Genomic DNA, 10,639 nt, shown 5'->3' on the forward strand with positions numbered 1-10,639 from the left:
ACCCTGGGGGCTCGAAGGTGGGATTCACGTCCTACCTTGTGAGGGATGGAGCCCGTGATTGTTGGGAGGAGGTCGGACACTCCCTGGGAGCTGCGGCCATAGCGTCCATGACTTGGGATGATTCTGTGATGAGCTTTAGGGCGGGTTTTGCACCGGCTATTGAGGTGCAGCAGCCGGTGAGAGAGTTTTAGGACCTCCTCCAGACTATGGAGACTGTGGCAGATATCACCGCCAAGTTCTGAGAAAGAGCTTTGTTGGTTCTGTAGTATGTAGCAGACGAGGATATTAGGAAGACGAGATACCATGATATGTTGATGGATGAAATCCAGAAGTTTGTGAGCATATCCAGTTGCAGGACATTATAGGACATGATTGTTGGGGCCTGGGAACGGGAGATTGATTTGGAGCTTCTGAAGAAGCGGAAGCCAGTTCAGATTCAGACGGTGGAGGGCTCAACAAAGAAGCCCAAGACTTTTGACTCACGATCTAGAGGCCAACAAGGTCGGAGCCGTTGTGGCAAGTGTAGAAAACCACACGATAGGGTGTGTCGAGTCAGTGGTTTAGGTTGCTACAAGTGTGACAAGACTAGCCACATGAGCAGGGATTATACGCAGGTATCAAGTTTGTTTCCATTGCAATCAGATGGGCCACAAGAAGGCCGAGTACCCTAGATTGACATGGGGAGCAGTGGAGGCTCCCGCGCTAGCCACCTTGAGGATTACCGATGGCCGCAAGGGCAAGGCGGAGGTTCCCGTGGTGAAGAGTAGGGTATTCCACTTGACAGCCAAAGAGGCCCGAGCACCTCTAGATGTGGTTACTAGTATGTAATTTTACCACATCTTTCACTTCTTTCCTTATTATGCTTATGTTTTATTTGATCATGTATATGAACGTTTCTAGTTAATGGTATAACGGCTCATGTTCTTTTTAATTCGGGTGCTACCCGATCCTTCGTGTCTCTTGCGCTTAACAAGAAGTTTAGCGACGCTCCAGGGACTTTGGATTATCCATTTGAAGTGGAGATTGCTAATGATTGTTTAGTGAGTGCTTTGAGGGTTCATCAAGGATGCATTCTGAATATGTTCAATGAGAGATAGTTGATTGATCTGGTACCAATTCCTTTGCGAGGATCGAAGGTTATTATGGGGATGGACTGGTTGGGCCCCAATGGGGCTATGATTGATTGCGAGAACTAGTTGGTGAGAGTTCGAACCCTAAGTGGGAGAGAACTAGTTATCCGCGACAAGGGTGCTCAACATGGACCGAAGGTCTGTTCAGCTACGAGAGCTAGGAAGTATCTTCAATAGGGTTGCTCCGGATTCCTAGCTTATGTGGTTGATACTCGAGTGGAGGACAAGAAGAATGTTGATGACGTGCCGATTGTTCGGGAATTTCCTGATGTGTTTGCCAAGGATCTACTATGGGTGCCTCCCGAGAGTCACGTTGAGTTTTGGATTGATTTGATTCCAGGTGCAGCTCCGATAGCCAAGGCACCCTATCGCTTAGCACCACCATAGATGCAAGAGTTGTCTACATAGTTGCAGGAGCTGCTAGACAAGGGATTCATCAGACCGAGCAGTTCGCCGTGGGGAGAACCGATCTTGTTTGTGAAAAAGCAGGATGGTTCACACAGGATGTGCATTGACTATTGGGAGTTGAACAAGTTGACGGTGAAAAACCGTTATCCACTTACGAGGATTGATGATTTATTTGACCAGCTTCAAGGCGCATCTTGGATCTCCAAGATTGATTTGAGATTGGGTTATCATCAGATGAGGGTCAGAGACGAGGATTTGCAGAATATGGCCTTTAGGACTCGTTATGGTCATTGCGAGTTCGTGTTTTTTTTTCGTTTGGGCTAACTAACACACCGACATCGTTCATGGATCTCATGAACCGAGTGTGCAGGCCAATGTTGGATCGGTCGGTGATAGTTTTATCGATGATATTCTTGTCTACTCTAAGACTAAGGAGTAGCACAATGAAAATTTAGTGGGAGGTTATGGAGACCTTAAGGAGGGAGAGGCTTTATGCCAAATTCTCCAAGTGTGATTTTTTGGGGCACATCGTCAACCAAAAGGATATATTGGTCGATCCGGCCAAGATAGAAGTAATGATGCAGTGGGAGGTTTTGAGAACATCATCTGAGATCAGGAGCTTATTTTGTTTAAAAGGTTATTATCGGAGATTTATTCAAGATTTCTCCAAGATTGTTGTTCCCTTGACACATCTGACAAAGAGGAAGGTTTCTTTCTAGTGGGGGCCTAGGCAACATGCAACTTTTAAGACTTCGAGGCAGAATTTATGCGAGGCTACAATTTTGAATCTCCCTGAGGGTATGGATGACTTTGTGGTGTATTGTGATGCGTCGATCATGGGTCTGGGTGCAGTTATTATGCAGATGGGTCATTCGATTGTGTATGCATTGAGGCAGCTGAAGCCTCACAAGTTAAATTACCCCACACATGATTTGGCTTTGAGGGTTGTGGTTTTCATCCTCAAGATCTAGAGACATTATTTGTATAGGGTTCGGTGAATTATTTATACTGATCACATGAGCTTAAGATATCTGATGGATCAGCCGAACTTGAACATGATACATCAAAGACGATTGGATGTGGTGAAAGATTATGACTGCGACATTTTGTATCACCCTAGGAGGAAGCTCACAAGTCAAAGTTTTTGATCCATCCAAGGGCCACAAAGATGTATAGAGACTTTATATTGAGTTACTGATGGCCCTGTATGAAGAGGGAGATAGCATGGTTTGTGGAGCGGTGCTTGACTTGCCGAAAAGTCACAACTGAACATTAGAGGCCCCATGACAAGATACAATTGTTACCCATTCCCATGTGGAAGTGGGAGGAGATCACTATGGATTTTATTTTGAAGTTTCCAAGGACGACACGTGGGTTTGATTCCATCAGGGTCATTGTTGATAGGTTGACCAAGGGTGCTCATTTCATCCATATCGTTGAGAGTATATGTTGGGTCCAAAAATATGGTTTATGCTTTACTTTTCTAGGATTTAATTGTTTTTAGTCTAGAACCGAAAACAGCCTTGGGTTTTCGGTTCATGTGTTGTTTGCGGTTGGGTTTGTTTACGGCTGTAAACGTGTTTGCAACCATTGTTCCCTATATATATATATATATATATATATATATATATATATATATATATATATATATATATATATAATGTCAGTAGAGTCATAAGAAAAAGGGGGGCTAAGTGTGTGTAAATCAAGGTGTTCTAGAAAGAGAAAGTGAGAGAAGAAGAGTGTGTGTGTGTGTGTCAGAATCTCATATGTATGGAGCATCATTCAAATTATTGAATACATCATAGATTCATCTTCTTCTTCTTCTCCTTCTTCCATATTTGATCTTGCATCATCCACATGATTGAGATTCCGCACCATCAAGTGGATCTGATTGATACATCAAGCAAAATTTGGGACTTACAGTTGGTATCAGAGCTTGGATTGTATCAATCATTTTGGCAATATCTGGAGCGTTTTTGCACTTTTTCTTGAAGAATTTTGCATTTTTGGATAGTTTTTGACAAAATATTAGGGGTTTGTTCTTCGTGTTCTTCATAAAAACGACTTTTTGATCGAGTTTTGGAGCTTAAAAGGTGAAAAATCGTGTTTTTTGACGTAAATTTGCGAGATACAACGGCTATTTACGCACAACAGCGTTTACAGCCGAAGTGTTTACAACCGGAAACTCGTTTACGGCTACGGTTTCACGCTCGTTTACAACTAGGGTTTCATGTTTTCGGTCAGACCTCGGCAGCGGCCGTAATCACGAATTAGGGTTCCTCGGCATTTTCGGCTTCCCGACCCAACTCGTTCGCGGTCCTCGGACTTTTGGCCCAGCAACATTCTCGGTTCGGTCTTCAGCAGCATTTTCGGCCCAAGCTTACGCGAATTCTCGGTCAGCGTATTTATATAAAATGTTTTGGGTGTGGCAAGATTCGAACCCGGGTCTCTCCCATGCACGCAACCCATGCCTTACCAGTTGATCTAGCAAGCCAGATATGTAACATCTCCCCCTTTTGAATCATATAGCTTCGCTATTTCGGTTTTATTTTCGGATTTTTAACAATTTTAGCCCAAAAAATCAATTTTTTGAATTTAAAATTCCATTTTCTACCCAAAACTTTGACTTTCTAAATTGACTTTTGACCTCAAAAATTGACTTTGACTTTCAAGTTTGACCTTTGACTTTAAACTTATACTTTCTCGTTTAACTTTCAAATTTTCACTTTTAGCTCTTCGGTTTGACTTTTAAGTTTGAATTTTTAAGTTTGACTTTTAAGTTTAACTTTTTAAATTTGACTTTTAAGGTTTCAAGTCAAAGGGTATTTTTGGTAAACAATGAGTTCCGCAAACATCCCGGTCAATGAAGTTTCATGGTCTCAATCTTGTGAAGCTACGATTAAATTTCTTCACGAACAAATTGATGATGAGAATAAAACTCTTTAAGATCGATGAGATCCTTAACAAGTAACACTGTAACACAAAGTAAATATGAACACAAGATGAATCAATACTTATGCCGAATGATTAAAAAGTCATACCTCAGAAGAACTCTATGAAGAATTGCTACTGTAGAGGCGTGGTAGGGTTACAATGATAAAATTCAACAACCTCTTAACATACGGTGCATGCATGCACTACATATAGTAAACCCTAATAAATGAAACACGGCTGGACAGGCCCAGTACCGTGAGAATAATGGACTTAGACCAAAAGCCCAATGACGTAACACTTCTTAACCCAACAATCTCCCCCTTTGCGTCAATTGAGGCGAGAGATTACTGTTTGCAGAACCTGCATGGTCTTCTTTACTGTTTTGAACAGCTTCGGTATGATAGCAAGAATAGTGCGACGAAAGTTGATATACCACCGAAACATGTCATTGAAAATCTTCTTTACAACATCATCATTGGATTTACATCTGTTTATTATATCCAGAATATGTTCAAGAGCAACAGTGGAAAACAGATCTTTATCAGACAAGGCGAACAGGCACTTCAATGGAGTAGCCGAATCTCCAATTTCTTTAGTAAACATCACCGTCAAGTGTTCGGTGTCAATCTTGCCCATACGCATCTTTTTCACATCACTAGCTTTGCCAATGGGTTTGACATTAGGCTTCTTCCTCAGAGCAGAAGTAATCTCTTGATCAAGCTTTGCAACTTCATGTATATACGATAACAACATTCTCTTTATGTGATCAAGAATGGGTTCGTACTTCTGCTCGTTAGTCAGCAAAAGGTTAGTCAATAGAATCCAGTCATGAGGATTGAGATTTGGCAAATCAGCAAGGGAAATTTCATTAACTGAATATTCAGAACCACGAGTAATCCGGAACTTCACATTTATAAATCTCCCTGCGGCAACTGGCTTCATAACCTTGACCGTAGTAATCTTCTTTGCACTCCAGGTCAGATATTGAGGTTGCGAGAAAGCAAGATAATAATCAATCAGTTCCCTATCAACCTTTGTGTCAGGTGAGGGAATAGAGGCGATTGGCTCAAAACAATGAAAAACAAATGCCCTTCGGGTGATCGGCATATCGAATTGCGAGTCTTTAGAATTAACCAAGTCAAAAGAAGTGACTGGTTCAAGCCAATGAGTAGTTGGGGACTCAATCGCTTCCTTCAGTAGGTTTTACAATGTCCATAATGGAAAAAGAGATTTCCTTCGTTCCAAAATGTCATGGGCGTCTTTATCTCTTCTTTCCCTCTCTTCGGTTTCAGGAGTTTGTTTTAACAACTCTTCTTAATTCTCGCCTTCTTCTCCACTTACACCAATGATTTTCTTTCATTTATCTTGAACTGTTCAACCCGAAGCTTCATTATCCTTCGGTTCTTTGGTGACATTTGGTTTAACAGGAGGAGGTTGAAGATTTTCACTTGTTGGAGTTTGGCTTGTGGTGGTTTGTTTTGTGGAGCTTGATCTGCTTCTCCCCCTTGTTTTGGAGGGACACCCGCCTCCAAAACACCTTCGATCCTGCTTAGAATTGCAAGTGCAGGACACAATTTTTCAGCCAAACGTCTCCTGATGGTGATGGTGAGAACTGTATCATGGGCATCCAGGAGATCGACTAGAAGTGCATGAACATCACCAACACAGCTTTTCACAACTGCACGTTCGGTCTTGAGATCATTAATCTCCTTCTGTGCTTGGGAAAGCTTGACAGATTGAGTTTTGATCAGAGTTATTTGTCGAGCTAGCTCATCCATCACTTTATTTTCGAAAGCTAAATCATCCTGGAGTGTGTCGAGACGAGAGTTGATAGATTTTTGGAGCGTCGAGTGATCAGTTTGGATGTCAGAGCGAACAGTTTCAAATTTCACTTGTTCGGCTTGTAGAGAAGAGACAAGCTTTTCGATAATGGTATTTACTGTGTTTGCATTTTGCTGGGACTCAGCTTGTAGAGACTTCAAAACTTCTTTTGCATCAGAAATTAGTTTTTCGACATTTTCGGTCGCTGTCTTGGTGGAATCATCGACTGATTTGGTTTCTTTCTCAATGGAAGTTTCATGCTGTTGGATCAGGGTAGCCACTAGAGCTTGAATAGCAGCGTCAGAGTATGTTGATGTGGAGGATTTGGATGAAGAGGCGAGCAGAGTATCAAGCTTTTCATTCAATGCCTTGAGATGCCTCTTGGTGACTGGGGCATCGTCGTCTTCATCAGTCTGAATAGTGTAAGGACTGAAGTGAAAAGTATCAAAATCCATATCTGCACCACCAAGAACGATATCTGATTCGTTTGAGTTTATTGGAGACATAGGTTTTGAGGTAATGGGGGGTTTCGACACCTGAAGTTTGCCCCCCCGCATCAGATGCGTTGACAGGAGGTGTAAGTGCAATAGAAATAGTGGTGGTGGTTGTTTCGGTGAATAATGGTGGTGGTATAGGTGTAGAAGTAGGAATTTGAGAAGAGGTTGGAGGAGGGCATGGAGAGATAGAAATTAGAACAGTAGAGTGATGAGGAGATGGAGGTAGAGATGGAACTGTGTTAGTAAATATTACCTCAGGTGAGTTTTCATGAACCGAATCCTCAGACTGTTCTTTCTCCTGTTCTGGTTAAACCTCATCATCTTGATCAGATGGAACATAGTCACTATCACTAGTTGATGGGGCTTTCGGCTTGTACGCCATCTTCTTTATCTTCTGCTTCTTAGGAGCCGAAGGTTCTGCAGTTGGACCTTTGCGTTTCTTAGGAGTGACAGGTTTAGAGGAGGGCCCCTCTTGAATTTACTTCCTTGTATCTCCTTTCTTGCCCTGTTTAGCTGGTTTATCAGCCATATCAAGCGATTGTTGCATCTCCGGGGTTAACTGTCTTGGCCCCGTGGCTGGAAGCTTTTTAGATTCATTAATGAGCTTGCTAGCCTTTGAAACACACTGATACATAGATTCCGGAATTGATGTAACATCCGGATTTTCAGGGACATTATTGTGTATGTTAATCTTGAGATTTAAGGAGGGACTCGACGAGTTGAGGGACCAACTCCCCGAGTCGAGTCGAGTTGCTCACGTGGATTTAATGAATGGACTCGACGAGTCAGAGGAGGGACTCGACGAGTCAGAGGAGGGACTCGCCGAGTAGGTGCTGGGCAGAGAAACCCTAATTCCCTGGGTTTGGGACCTATTTAAAGGCATTTATAGCCTCATTTGCGGCTACCTTCCCCTGAGAGCAAACCCTAATTGCTATTGGAGCTAGAGAGTGAGAGAGAAGCTCATATGGTGGTTCTTGGTGCATTTCTATGAAGAAGGATGAAGACCTTCATGATGGGGAACAAAGGAAGGCAGTGGATCTGTGGTATTGAGTGTTTCAGCTGCTAAGAGAAAGTACAAAGTCCTCATCTTGTTCATTCCTTGTACTAGATCTCATTTTGGGAGTTTTAGGGCTTTGCTTCCATCCTTTTGAATCTATGAGTCAAATGAGACCTGGTTGTGGTTGGAAACCTCAGATCTGGACCTCCTAAGGTCCTTAGAGTCTAAATGTCTCAGCTTTAGTGGTCCAAATGAGGGTTGATGAGCAAAAACCTTCATGAAGAGCATGTTTTGGCATTTTGAAGCAATAACATCATGTATGAACGTAAAGATCGAAGCTTTACGTAATTATTGAGCCTTGGGATGATAGATATATAGTTTAGAGTGATAGATCTGGTTGAAATCGTCTGAATGAGAAATCAGATCAAAGGGACTCGCCGAGTCCATGTCCCGACTCGACGAGTCGGCGAGGGTTTGTCCCGATGGACTGATTGTGCGATAACTCGGCGAGTTGGGGGTCAACTCGACGAGTTGAGCTGGACTTTTGAGACTTATGAGGATACAAGGGGACTCGACGAGTCGCAGGAGTGCACTCGACGAGTCCGGTCAAACTTGGACTGTTGACTTGAGTTTGACTTCTGTTGACTTTGGGGTTTTGGTCAACATATGTGATAGAGACCTTGGAAGGGTAAAATGGTCTTTTAACCACTTTAAAGAGTTAGAAAGAGAAAGGACCGCCTTCGATTATCTGAGTTGTGAAAAGAGTATTAATAAGAGATATTCATCCTTTGTGTTAGGAGGAGGCTAGTTCGAGATCCGAGCGCGAGGTTATTTGCTCACCTGCTAGCCTAGATGAGTCTTCTCACTATACATTACCTAGAGTAGTATTTATGTGTAGACCGGAGGGTCTTGTATGCTATGTGTATATATGAGATTATGTGCATTGTGTTATATGAATGTTATGTGTTGAACAGACCGGGACGGAGGGCCCAACGATATAGACCGGGCCGGATGGCCCAACGATATAGACCGGACCGAAGGGTCCAACGACACAGACTGGACCGAAGGGTCCGACGAGTTATGACCGGGCCAGAGGGTCCAACGAGCTACGAGATTGGAGGGTCCCGCTGAGACAAATCGACCGGAGGGTCGTACTGTAGCCTCGAGTGGCATATGTGTTGTATGTGGTATTTTGGGAAACTCACTAAGCTTTGTGCTTACCGTGTTATGTGTTATGTGTTTCAGGTTTTCTCAGGATCGCAGGACGGCACCGGCTTGATTGTACACACCAGAGAAAGAGTTATGTTTTGAGGATCCTGGATTATTAATGGAGTTGTGCTTTGTAATTTGAATAAACGAGATTTCTATACAATATGTTATGAAAAGTATGCGATTTTAAAATGAAAAATCTGTTTGAAAATTACGGTGTTACAAGTTGGTATCAGAGCCTTGGTTTGAGGGATTCGGATGCACCTTCAGGTAGATCTGGACTCAAACTGAGGATTTGAGAAATATTTTCAAGGAAATGATTTTTCTAAAACGAGTAAGAGTTTCTAAAAGAATACGAGTTGGAGCAGTGTGTACAATCAGTCAGAGCCCGAACGATGATTTCCCAAAATACCCTTACGTTTGTATTGTGAGATATTTATGAGATATGCTATGAGATATTATGCATGCTAGAGATAAGCTAGGTATTTCACATGTTAGGACTAGAGTGGCCTGATTTGTGATGCCTTAGCCTAGAAGTTATTGTTATCTGTGATGTACTTTCGAGCATGTGTTGAGTAAGAGTATCCAGCAGGAATCCTCTAGAGAGGGATTTGAGTAGAGGAGTAATCTAGGAGAGATACCTAGATGAGAATTTGAGGAGTCTACTGAGAGAGTAGCCAGATGCCCGCGTGGGGTAAAGTTGCTTGAGTTTGGTGGTATCCTTAGAGTATGAGGAGAGCAAGCGGGTAATGACCTAGAGTGGTTTTACATGTTGGTAGAGATTATTCGATGCCCGAATGCTGCTTGCTTCGTGCTTTGTGGAACTCTTGATGATGAGAGTCAGCTACTAAGTGAATATGACGATATTCAGGAGGTAGATGGCTGGCATCATAAGGATTTCTTCAGCATCTGATGGCGGAGAAGTGTGAGAACCTAGGAAGAGCCTAGGAAAGGGTAACCCTAGTTAGATGAGTACACTGACAGAGTTGAATATTTCGTAGAGGAGCGAACACGCATGACGGGGTTGGTGATTGAGAAGGTCGAGCAGCTACTTAGGGACTCGGGGATGGTCCGTGTGGAAAGTATGGGTAGATGTGGCAGGTAGTATGGGCTCGTACTACTGAAAGCAGAGTACCCATACTCGATACAGAGAACATTCCGGAGGTTTTAAGTAGCAGATCGAGAGGTGATTTCATGGTTCGAGTACCATAATTTGTAGCAGATCGAGAGGTGATTTCATGGTTCGAGTACCATGATTTGTAGCAGATCGAGAGGTGATGTCGTGGGTCGAGTACCATGATTCGTAGCGGATTGAGAAGAGATAACATGGTTCGGGTACCATGATTCATAGCAGATCAAGAGGTGGCCACATGGTTCGAGTACCATGACCCGTGGCGGTTAGTGTTACTGGTTCTACCAGTTATTCCGTTGTGATTGGTTAGACTGAAATCAGATGTGAAAGAGTATGGGGCCAGAGGGCCATGATGAACGAGTTTAGTAGAGCATCCCTTGAGAGGGAAATCGAGTTAGCTCTGAGGGATTTTTGGTAAGATGGCAGATGAAGTCGCAAGGCTCAAGGATGAGTAGAGATGGCGGTTATAGAGGATTGCGGCATGAGTTGAGCAATCAGTCGATAGTGG

This window comes from Lactuca virosa, chromosome 6, assembly GCF_052849685.1.
Source record: "Lactuca virosa cultivar CGN04683 chromosome 6, Lactuca_virosa_CGN04683_v6, whole genome shotgun sequence".
Lineage (NCBI taxonomy): Eukaryota > Viridiplantae > Streptophyta > Magnoliopsida > Asterales > Asteraceae > Lactuca > Lactuca virosa.